We start from the raw sequence: 11,817 nt of genomic DNA on the forward strand, positions 1-11,817 counted from the left end.
CTCCCACCAAGGGTTCGGATCCCACATACAGACCGGCCGCTCACTGGCTGAGCGAGGTGCGGGCGCAACACTGAGGGTTGCGATCCCGTTGCCAGTCCCGGTCCGGTACGGGCGCGACACTGAGGGTTGCGATCCGTTGCCGGTCACGAAAAAAGACAAAAAGGAAAAAAAAAAAAAGCTAAAAAAAACAAACAAACAAACTTCAGCCAGTTAATAAAAGGAAGGTGAAGCTGTGGGAAAGTGCTGGCAGTGAATAACAAATTCATTTGGATGTAGAACTGAGAATGAACTACTATGGCAATGGTAGTCTCAGGTCAGCCTGTGGACTTTACTGACCTTGTCAATGTACAGGGAACTATGACTCATCCAAGTAGGAAGGTGGTTGCAAGACAGGGTGAGAGGTCAGGAGAAAAAACTGATCAATGTTGTTTAAAACAAATAATTCATTTATAATCTAAATAATACTCCACATATACAATATCATGGTATTAAAAATACCCACTAGAAAGCTAAGAATATACATCCTTAAGAGAAAATAAACAGAAAGGTAATAAAAGAAAAAGAATAAGATGAAATCACATAGTGAAACATAGTGTATTGAAAAGCTAAATTTGAAACAAAGTGACACAGTAAGGTTGAAAATAAAAGAATCGACAAAGACCTGCCTGGCAAATATAAACCAAAGAAAGCAGGGTCAAGATAGTGATATCAGACAATGTGGAATATAAGTCAAAAAGCACAAAATATGGCAAAGAGAGGCACTTTAAAACAATAAAGATCTAATAGTCATGGTTATTTATGCACCAAATAACAACAAAATACTCTTAAAACAGAAACAAGAAATACAAAAGAAACACATAGAAACACAGTAAATATGGGAGATTAATTCATCTCTCTCTGTGATAATAGATTAAGTGGAAGAAAAAATAATGATGAGCCAAACGATGTAACCAATAAGATAAAAACATTAACTTAAACTCAGTGTACTTATCAAGTACACATATTTTCAAAATCAATTATTTATTAAGCCACAAAAAAATAATGAATTCCTGAAAGTAAAAATAATATTATAGATAACATCTACTACAACAAACATGGAAATTAATCACAAAATCAGAAAAACAAATGACCTTGCTACATGTGTTTTAAATTTCTCTTTAATACAATTTTTGCATCAAAGAAAAAAACTAAATTGGAATCATCAAGCATCTAGGAAATAGCAATAGTTCAAATTCCACATATCAGAAACAATAGAATACTGCTAGGGGGTGAAAAGAAGTCTATATATTTAAATACTTATATATCTATATAGTTAATAATACAAATGAGTTCATAAGTAATTCAAATAAAATAGTTGGAAAAACATACAAATAAACAAAGGAAACAAGAATTAGAACAGAAAATAATAAAATGAAAAATAGAAGAACTAATAGAAGAGCTCAGTCTCTGGAAGAAAAAAATAAAATTCTTAAACTATTAGCTAAATTAATTAAGAAATCTGAGAGAAGATGCAAATACATAAACAACAAGTAAAAATTGGTGGCTGAGTTTAGTACAGTGTCTTGTACATAAAAGTGTTCAGTAAACATTTGCTGAATGACTAAAGGAAATAATTACATTGTCTCAGATTTAATTCTATATTACCATACTTTATTCAGTTCTGAGATGCACATTTTAACATCTTTGAAGTTGAGACTTATCTTGCTGTTATGGTATCTCATAATAGCTCTGGATAAATTTGTTTATTATTTCTGGTGACATGACTGCATGACCACAACGCCTCCACATTTCCCTCAATAGCAATCATTTCAGAACTATTTCAGGAAGAAATGAGTCCTGCTCATTGGCTTAGCACCTTCCTTTGTCACCTTCTGATAAGATAAAGACAGTGCTATCATCAAAACTTGCAGAACAGCTGTCAATAATTTGGAAGAAAATTCAAAAGACAATAGTAGAATATTGTTTTAGGTAGTGCTGTATATTATCTCTCAGTTGATACAGAAAACACACAAAAAATGACATAAATAATTTTGTCCCAAAAACTAAACCAGAAAAGTCATACATTAGATCTGAAGTTTCACAGAATGTCTTGTGAAAATTGTCGGATTCAAATGGAGTCACTTATGTCATACCCTGGAGCAAAATGGAGCCAGGTAAGGCCATGAAGGGAGGGCTCTCATGCACAATTTGTCTGATAATAGGAACGACCACAAGTAATTTTTCCAAACCACAGCTTACTACATGGGTCACACAAGAATAGCTAGCAGCACAAGGACAGCTAGCTGCTTATACAAAAACACTCCCTGACCCTCTGTCTCACAAGCTCAATCCAATGAAACAGCTTGCTATGGCTTTAAGATTACAAGTTTACCTAGCAACTGCTGCCACTCACCAATTAGAGATTGCCAGTTCCCAAAATACATCACTGGTGCCAAAAAACTTTCTTTCAAAACAACTTGTATAACCTCTTCTTTCCCTAACAAAACCTTAACCTTTTCCTTCGTTCTTCAGACATACCCAAGGCCACCCTGATCTGTGCATGTTTTCATGTTTTATTTACAAATAAATGTTCTTTTTGTTTTTTTTTTTTTTTTTTTGGAGATACATCTACATTTTTCTTGGATATTGACAGCCTCCAGAGCCTGAAGCCATTCCATGGTCTCCAGTTTGTTTGATTTGTCCCTGTTGCAAAGTTTCTGATGTGCTAACGTGCCTCCTAGGACAAGAACCCTACCTGGCTCTTTCATTCATCTCTCCTAGTTCTGCCCTGCTCAGACTTGTTCCTATGGCTGCCACTCTATATCCTCTGAACAGACCCTGGAAACTGACTACCAGATCCAGGAATTTCCAAGTCTCACCAATCCTTGTGTCTCCAAGGCAGAGCTCTACTCTACTGGAGGAACAAGCTAATATTTCATTTCTTATACCAAACTGTTTTCCATAATTATGATTGTAGATGACAGTATACTTTGGGTACAAGTCCTAGCCAGACCTCCTCCGTGATCTGGACTCCTCTATGTTATACAAACTAAACTCACTAGAAGCCCTTTGTTAAGACATGATTCTTGGCTCCAGCAAACAAAATAGTACAAAGGAATCCACACGTGGCATGAGATTTACATATCAGGGGGCTGAGAGGAAGGTCCAGAAAAAAAATATTAAAACTATTTTTTTTCTAGTCCTATACACTGATACTTAGGATCACATTTTTTAGTATTTCACATAGTAATCAAACATTATGGTTTTAACACACATTTTCATTCATTTTGAGAAGCTGAAACTAAAATAGTGGACTATAAGGACTATAATTTTGACAGCAAATGTTCTAACAAACAGATGAATAAAGTTGAACACATTGGTAGCAATTTAATCAGCATTTAATCATAACCAAACTCCATCTAGGAGGAGTCCCAAATCTTAGCAATAAACTATGATTTGTTAACAAGAGCTCTATGGAGGACAAATAAGTGTGTATTAATAAAGCAACAGTAGCTATTCTTTGATTAATACAGGAATTATTGTGCTGGCACAGTATGTTAAAAACAGTACCAATATGGTCTATTTATTCTTTCTTAAGTAGAGATTGCTAAGCTAATTCCTATATTTTTAGTGGGAAAAGTTTGATGCAACATTTTTGTATAGCATTTAGAAATGTCTATTACAATGCAAAATGTCTACACCCTTTGGAGCAACAATTCTACTTCTAGAAATATATCCAGTAAAAGAATACTTTGTGCAAGTGTACAAAGATGTATATCTAATGACATTCATTGAAGCATTTCTTGTAAAACTAAAAATTTGGAAATATCCCAAATGGCCCTCAACAAGGGATTGGTTAAACAGATATAGTACACTCATTCGATGGAATGGAATATTAGGCAGTCAATAAGAAATAATTAGTAGTTCATTATGAACTGATACAAAAAAGATGTCCAAAAATGTACTTTCATGTAAAAAAAAAGAAGAAATAATTCAGAAGAGTATGATAGCATGATTCCCATTTTTATTAAAAATACATATTCCTATATAGATATTAAATATAGATGTAGCTATTACTGCTAAAATTGGTTCTTTCTGTGGAGCAATATAATGATTTTGTTTTTTGTGTTTTATGTTTTAGTTTTTTAAATTTATATTATCATTAGAATAAGAAAAAATAAAGATTCATAAATATTTTAAGACTCTGTCCATGTGCCTTTACTGCAGCATTTTCTTATAACTGGTCTCCCTGAGAAAGAAGAAAACTGTGCAATTCTACCAGCACAGAACAGTGCAGAAAATGTCACTTCCCTATTCAAACCCCCTGTTATGGGTTAAATTGTATTCTCCCCAAATGCATATGTTGAAGTCCCAACCCCCAGTATCTCAGAATGTGGCCTTATTTGGATATAATTAGTTAAGATGAGGTCATTAGGATGGTCCCTAATCTGATTGGTGTCTGTAGAAAAAAGGTCACCAGGATTCTTAAATAAAAGCTGACTTCCATTTTCACCAAAAGAAAAAGATAAAAGGGGAAATTTGTATTCAGACATACACACAGGGAGAACACCATGTGAAATGACGGCAGAGATCAGGGTGAGGTTTCCACAAGAAACACCAGACTGCCGGCAAACCACCAGAAGCTAGGCAAGAGGTGTGGAATAGATTGTCTCTCATGACCCTCAGAAAGAATTCTGCCTCCATGCCCGGGGCTCTCCCGAGCCAGGGTGGCAGGGGGCTGAGGGTCTGGGCCACACACACACCCCCACACTCAACCAGCCCAGTGACAACCAACAAGCCTCAGCAAGAAGGGCCCTGGGTTCCTGAGCTGGGATGGTGGGTGACAAGCGCTATTGCCACACCCCCTTGACATCTGCACCCAGCGGGGCAATAACCAAGCCACCACTGGAAGCCCACAGATCTCCCCTGTGGGAATGAGGGGATGCCATAGGCCTCAATCCCACCCCTCCTCCTCCTTCCATCCTATTCCCTTTCCCTTTCCCCTCTCCCTCCCAACTGCTCTATAACAACATTGTAGAATGTAAAAAATAATATTAATAAAATTTTTTTTAAAAAAAGAATTCTGCCTCCAGACACAGAATTTCTGCCTGAGTTTCCAGACTTCAACAACAACCCTTACCTGAATCTCCAGCTTGCCAACCTGTCCTACGAATTTGGGACCTGTCTCACGAATTTGGGACCTGTCCCACGAATTTGGGACCTGTCGCCTCCCACATTCCACAACTTAATCTCTCTCTCTCTCTCTCTCTCTCTGTGTGTGTGTGTACATACTATTGGTTCTGTTTACCTGAAGAACCCTAATTACCCTCTTCCATTTCTAATGAATGGATTCAAACTCTATAATCTGCCATTGAAGACTTTTCTTGCCTGGCCCCAGGATCACCCTTTCCCCAGCCATCCATTGGCCTATACAATCCAGCCAGGTGAACATATACCATGCTTTCTCCCCTCCACGTTTCCTTTTACACATTTATCTCCACTCAGCACATAAAACTTTATAGTATGTGAAATTAGCAAGACAAATGACAAAGCATTATAATCATGATCCTGTTTTTGTGCTTTAATAACCATAATATTGATTTCACAAAATTGTATCCTCTCCTTAAAAAGTTGGTAACAACATACACTCTTCAGACAGCCTCCACTTAAAATTTGCCTCAGAAGTAAAAGAATTATCCAACTCTTTAGGTATCTCCTTCTTTCCTTTTTCAACAAATGTCTACATGCCTCCTCTTACTCTGTAAAAACCCTGTCCATCCTCCTAACTTGCTCAAATCTTACCTCCTTTCCTGATTACTTTATATCAGAGTTTCTCAGCTTTGACTTGATTATTGACATTCTGGGCCAGACAATTCTTTGTTATGGGGTGGGGCTGTCCTCTGCATTGTGGGATGTTTAGTGCCATCCCTGGCTTTTTCCCACTAGATTTCAGTAGCATGCCTTCCACTTACCCCTCCCCCTTGGTTGTGATAACCAAAATTGTCTCCAGAAATTGCCAAATATTCCCAAGTGTATAAAATAGTCCCTGGTTGAAAACCACTGACCTATATACAACTCACACCTTCCCTTAAGCCATAATAACATCAAGAGTCTCATTCTGCACTGCCAGGGAAAAGCTTTTACCATAATTTACTTTCTCTATTTTCCACCTTGCTTTTCTTTCAGGTGAATGATGGAAAAAGCATTATCAGAAAAATCGAGATTTTAGAAACAGACTAGATTAATTACATTGTTCTTTGGTTGAGGGAGAATTATTCAGCACAGCTGTTATGTTAGTATTCAGAGGAAGAAAACAATTACAAAAGATGAATGTGTTTTTGTTCTGTTATTTCATTGGTTATATGTTAAAATAAACCAAGTATGAAAATCTCTTTCAAGAGCTTCCTAATGAAGCCCAGTGACTCACCCTTTCTCAATGAAGAATAGACTTCATAAACAAATGAAAAAGCAGTTCTTCAAAACGAACAACAGTCCATTGCAATGAAATGAAATGCAGGGATGTGAAATACAGGTAACCTGCTCCAATACTTGAATGCTGCTGGCTGCCAGTGTGCAGCCAAGGTTCAGCCGTCACACTGGGGATGGCTGAGGAGTGAAGTCAACTCTCGATTGGCCACACTAATGGAGATAAATATAACTGACCTAGAAGGCCCTCCCTTTCCATCCATAAAACAAAGTGTGAGAGAAATATTTTTATTTGGCACTATCTAATTTCTTTTTTTTTTTTTTCTCCCTTTTTGTCTTTTTTCGTGTCCGGCAACGGATCGCAACCCTCAGTGTTGCGCCCGTACCAGACCAGGACCGGCAACAGGATCGCAACCCTCGGTGCTGCACCTGCACCTTGCTCAGCCAGTGAGCGGGAACGGTCTGCATGTGGGATCCGAACTCTCAGCGGGAGCGCCGCCGCGCTCCCAAGCGGCGCACTGTAGCAGTGCGCCACTGGGCCGGCCCCCGGCGCTATATAATTTCTATGTCAAAGCCTGATGCTGGGGCAGGGGTGGGAGGTTGTGAAAATTCTGCTCAGTAAATTTAGGACTCTCCACTCTCACGACACTATCTGGGAATTTTGCCACTTCCCTGGGTTTCTGCCAAGGAAGGGCCTCAACCCCTGGGTAACATGGAGCTTGAGCAGGAGGAGCACAAATGCAGGCCCACAGGCCGGGGCCTGTGCCCTCCCAGCAGGCCCTCACCCTCCAGTTGGCACCCTCGCCACCTTCCCAGGACCCACCCAGGTCTGAGCACTGGGTGCCGCCATGCTTAGGCTGAGGCAGGGGCAGCCCCAAGAAGCTTCTTTCTTGGGCCAATCCAAAGGGAATCTGGGTGGAACTGAGTGGATGTCTCTCCTTGGCCCCACAGAACCCGAGGGAGAGGCTGACAGGAGCTCAGAGGTCCGAGGTGGAACCGGGGCCTCTGAGAAACCCACCCATTTAAATGGCCATAACATCCTCTCTGTTCCCTTTTCCCATCCTTTCCTATATATACCCTGTGAATCTTTTCCTCTCCAGAAGGCAGAAGCTACAGTCACCCATGATACTTCTCTCAAATAATCTGTCTCTACCCAGAGATTCTTCATTGTCCTAAAAGTGGTGATCTTTTGCTAGGAAGTTTCCTGAATATTTGGTTTTTTGGGTTTTATTTTTTTCAGTTTTCTACCATGTCACATTCTTTCTCTGAGATATTGAGTTGAAAGCAACTTTGCTGCTTATATGGCAGGAAGTTGGATTAATCAATAGGAGGGAAAAATAGATTTATATTTCTAAAAATATTATAATCAAAATATTACATGTATTCTTATTTGATAATGAGTCTATATTTGATAATGGCTGATGTTCTGGAAACTGAATTCAAAAAGAATAACGAAACATTATTAATTATTAAGCTTTTCTATTTTTTCTTCTCAAACACTTTCATGTATTTCATTTGAATTAAAAATCACAGTAGTTCTGCTACTGGGTACACAGAAATTGAAGTCTATAGGACATGCACCATATATTATAGGAGTAATTCCAATAAGAAGATATAAAAATCATAAGTCCTGAGGTCCCCCAATATTTATACCTAGGGAAGACTCAGACATGTGCTATAAAGTGATGGTCCTAAACACTAATTGCTATCTCGTGTATTTCTGAGCTTTTGGGACTTCTCCGAGAACTGGACAAATTCAGGTCCTACAGGATTCCATTAAGACAGATTTCCTGTCTTCCGTCAGGCAACTGCTGTTTCCACCATAAGGCAATGATCTTGGGAACTAATTAATCCTCTTCCCTCCACATCTGGAGTAGGATTTCTTCCAAATGACTTTATCAGTTAAGTTTCTTTGGTCACAAGCAACAAAAACTAATACTAGCCCATTTAAGATTAAAGGGAATGTAATGAGTTGCATAGCTGAAAATTCCAGAGTTAAAATAGTTTCAGATGAGTTTAAGACCTCATCCTCAAGGGCTGCCTGATGGTTCCTGACATCCTCAGGTTCTTGCCTGAGGCAGCAGAAGAGATAGTAGCTTCCCCAATGGCCCCAAAAAAGGGCCAAATGTTTAATCCCAGGTTATGGGCTGAATCACTCACTGCAACCGTGGGAATATAATTACACAGTGATAGTCTGGGGGAGGGGTCACCAAACTTTTTCTGTAGCGAACTAGATAATAAATAGTATTGGCTTTGCAGGCTGCATGGTCTCTGTCACAGCTACTCAGCTCTGCCATTGTAGAGCAAAAACAGCCATACATAAATGAATGAGCATGTTATGTTACAATAAAACTTTATTTATGAACATGAAATTGGAATTTTATATAATTTTTACGTATCATGAGATATTATTCTTTTGATTTGTTTGCAACAATTTAAAGATGTAAAAATCATTCTTAGCTCACAGGTTTTATAAAAATATGTGGCATTCTCCAGAGTACCCATTTTACTTGAAGCACATAGACTGAGAGTGAGGGAGAAGTGGGTCCCTCAAAGTAAGATTCGGGTAGTGAGTGCTAAGTGACAAACACAATAAATGTTCACCCCATTCCATAATGCTTCACAATTTTAGGCCAGGAGGGCTTGAGGGCATCTTGCTCAGTGAACTCACAGAACTCATCCTGAAGCTAGAGGCACAGTAAAGCCCACCCCCAACTCCTCACTGCCGTTCCTAACCCCCACTACCCATCACCAGCAGAGTTGTCCAGGAGGCAGAGCCAACATAACTCTTTACTTTCTGTTGCTTCAGCAAAGTGAGCAGGTCACCAGTCTGGATAGCTCTGCACATTCTGGATGTGAGCCATTTGGTCAGTACCCAGTTTCCAGTGTTACTGACACCATGAAAAGCATCTGGCTTTGGGATAATCTGCATATGCTTTCATTTTTCAACAAAGAGCTACTTCTTAACCCTCACTCATTGTTCCAAGCAGCAGGGATATAGCAGAGAACAAAAAAGAAAAAACTCTTTTCTCATGAAGCTTATAAATAAATGAGTGAATGAATGGAGAAAATAGAAATATAAATCTGTAAAGGGGGTTAGGAAGTGTTGGGTGTCATTTTAAATAGGTGGTCAAGGAAAGCCTTTCCACGAAGATTACAATCAAGCAAAGATTTAAAGGAGAAGAAGAATGAGCCCCCCCCCCCAAACGTCTGGGGGAAGAGTATTTTAAGCAGAGAGACTAGCAAGTGCAAAGGCCCTGGAGCTGAAGCACGACTGGAATTTAAGGAGGCAAGCATGGCTAGAGCACAGAGAGTTGGGGGGGGGGGGGGGGCAGTAAGGGACAGTAGAGGAAGGCATACAAATCACAAAAATCCTTGGTACCAACTCTGACTTTTAGTCTGAGTAGAGAAGCCATGGAAAGATTTATGAGTAGAGAAGACATGACTTGACTCACTCTCAAGTGATCATTTCGATTGTTGTGTTGAGAACAGAGTTTTGAGGGGCAAGGGAGACCAGTTAGGAGAATGTTGTAATAACCTAGGTGCCTTGGCCCCCACCCTCAAGTAGAGAATATTCCACTGGTTGAACAACAAATCTGTCCTCAAAATAATAAGCCTCTAAATGTGGCCTATAATAGATTAAAGCATCTCACATCCTTGAAGAACAACGCAGGTACGGTTAGCCCAGCAATCTACTGACCAGGCTGGCTCCCGTGTGAGTAGACGTTATCAGGGGGCCCCTGCTGGTGTGACCTGGCACTGCACATGGGGAGTTGAGAGAACAGTGCTGTGACCTGTTACCTTAAGGTCGCCCTCAGCCTCCGCAGTTGCAAATCCCTTACTCCTTTCATTCCAGAATATGTCTACCCTACACTTTGGCTCAGATGTCTACTGCATTGTATGCATTCATTCAGTGTCCCCACTTAGCTATCTTTCTCACTCCTGGGACTGAGCAGAAATGTCACCAGTATACTCTTATTATGGATGAGTGTCCACTTTCTTCCCAGCATATATATATATATGAGCTTAAATACTCTGCACAAATACACAGACACCAACTTTAGGCTCTTTTCTTTGGCCTTACAAGAGCTTCACACTATTTGTGAAAAGAAGGAAAAAGCACCATCTTTACCAGCATTTGCAAGCCACAATACAACCACTAGTACAACAGCATCACCTCGGGGCTGCCCTGGGAAGTGCATATCGGAGGACCTGGATGTGAAAGTTGTGGCTATGTCTTTTACATCCCAAACACCTGTATGATGCAAGAAAAGAGATCTATTATCCTTGGGCAAGAGGGTTCCAAGATGATCAAAGGTGTTTGGTGAATCTTGGGGCTTACATGATAATGGCAGAAATTCATTTCCCATTTCCTCACCATATCTGCTCGAATAACTGACTTCACCTAAAAGATCAAGGATTTGAATGATGCTTACTTCATCTGTGACAATACAGGTGCTGAAGTTCCTATTGACTGATAACCAGCTGCTCACCTACCCTAACTCACCCTGACCCTAAGCCCATGTTTTTTAAATAAACTGCACAGTAGTATCACGGAGAAAGAAGGTAACCAAGCTCATGCTTCTCCCCAGTCAGTCAGATCATAATTTCTGCAAGTGATACCCAGGCATCACTAGGGGTGATTAAAATATGCAGACAAGGTTGAGAACTTCATGCTTAGCCATCAAAACTAATGCTTCCATTCCTTAAGTGGGAGCCATCCTCATTCAGGAAAATCCAAGTACAGAGCAACTTTTGTCCCTGAACCTAATTCTGCAAAAAAACTAGCGCCAGACAAAGTCAGTTCTCTCGGTGGGAATGGGAGTTTTAGCCACCAAAGCCTTTTTTGACGTATGGAGGTAAAACACAGCTAAGGCAAAACATAATCCAATATTCCTAACTGCTGCCCACCAAAAAAAATTGGTTCAATTCCTCTATCTGCTTCTTGACAAGCAGTCTTGATGCCCTCTTCTTGGAATGCTCCTCTCCCTGCATCTCACCTCCTTCCATTTCCATCTTCACCTGGCCAACTTTTGCTCAAGGTAATAAAACTTCCCTAACTATGAGAAATGACCACCTATCTGCTCTATAGCAGATTATGCAAAGTTCTCAGTAACTACAGAAAATTAAATTTTAGTTATCTGATTTTTAACTCTGAAACCATGGTACCTTAACAAGACAGCTCTTCAAATAAGAGAAGCCCTCCACCTAAAGCTATCTCATTAAAATAGAAATGGGCTTTTTATAGTCCAAATGCCTGAGAATTTAAATGTAGTCATTACATTTTAGGACTAGAAGGGACCTTAGAAATCATCTTATCTAAACCCATACAGGTTCATAGGGTTGGGATCTTTACAGGTCTTCCCATTCTTACAATTATAATATTCTTTATAATTTTAGCACTTGTTATTC

The sequence above is a fragment of the Galeopterus variegatus genome, unplaced genomic scaffold (assembly GCF_000696425.1).
Source record: "Galeopterus variegatus unplaced genomic scaffold, G_variegatus-3.0.2 Scaffold2353, whole genome shotgun sequence".
In the NCBI taxonomy this organism is placed as follows: Eukaryota; Metazoa; Chordata; class Mammalia; order Dermoptera; family Cynocephalidae; genus Galeopterus; species Galeopterus variegatus.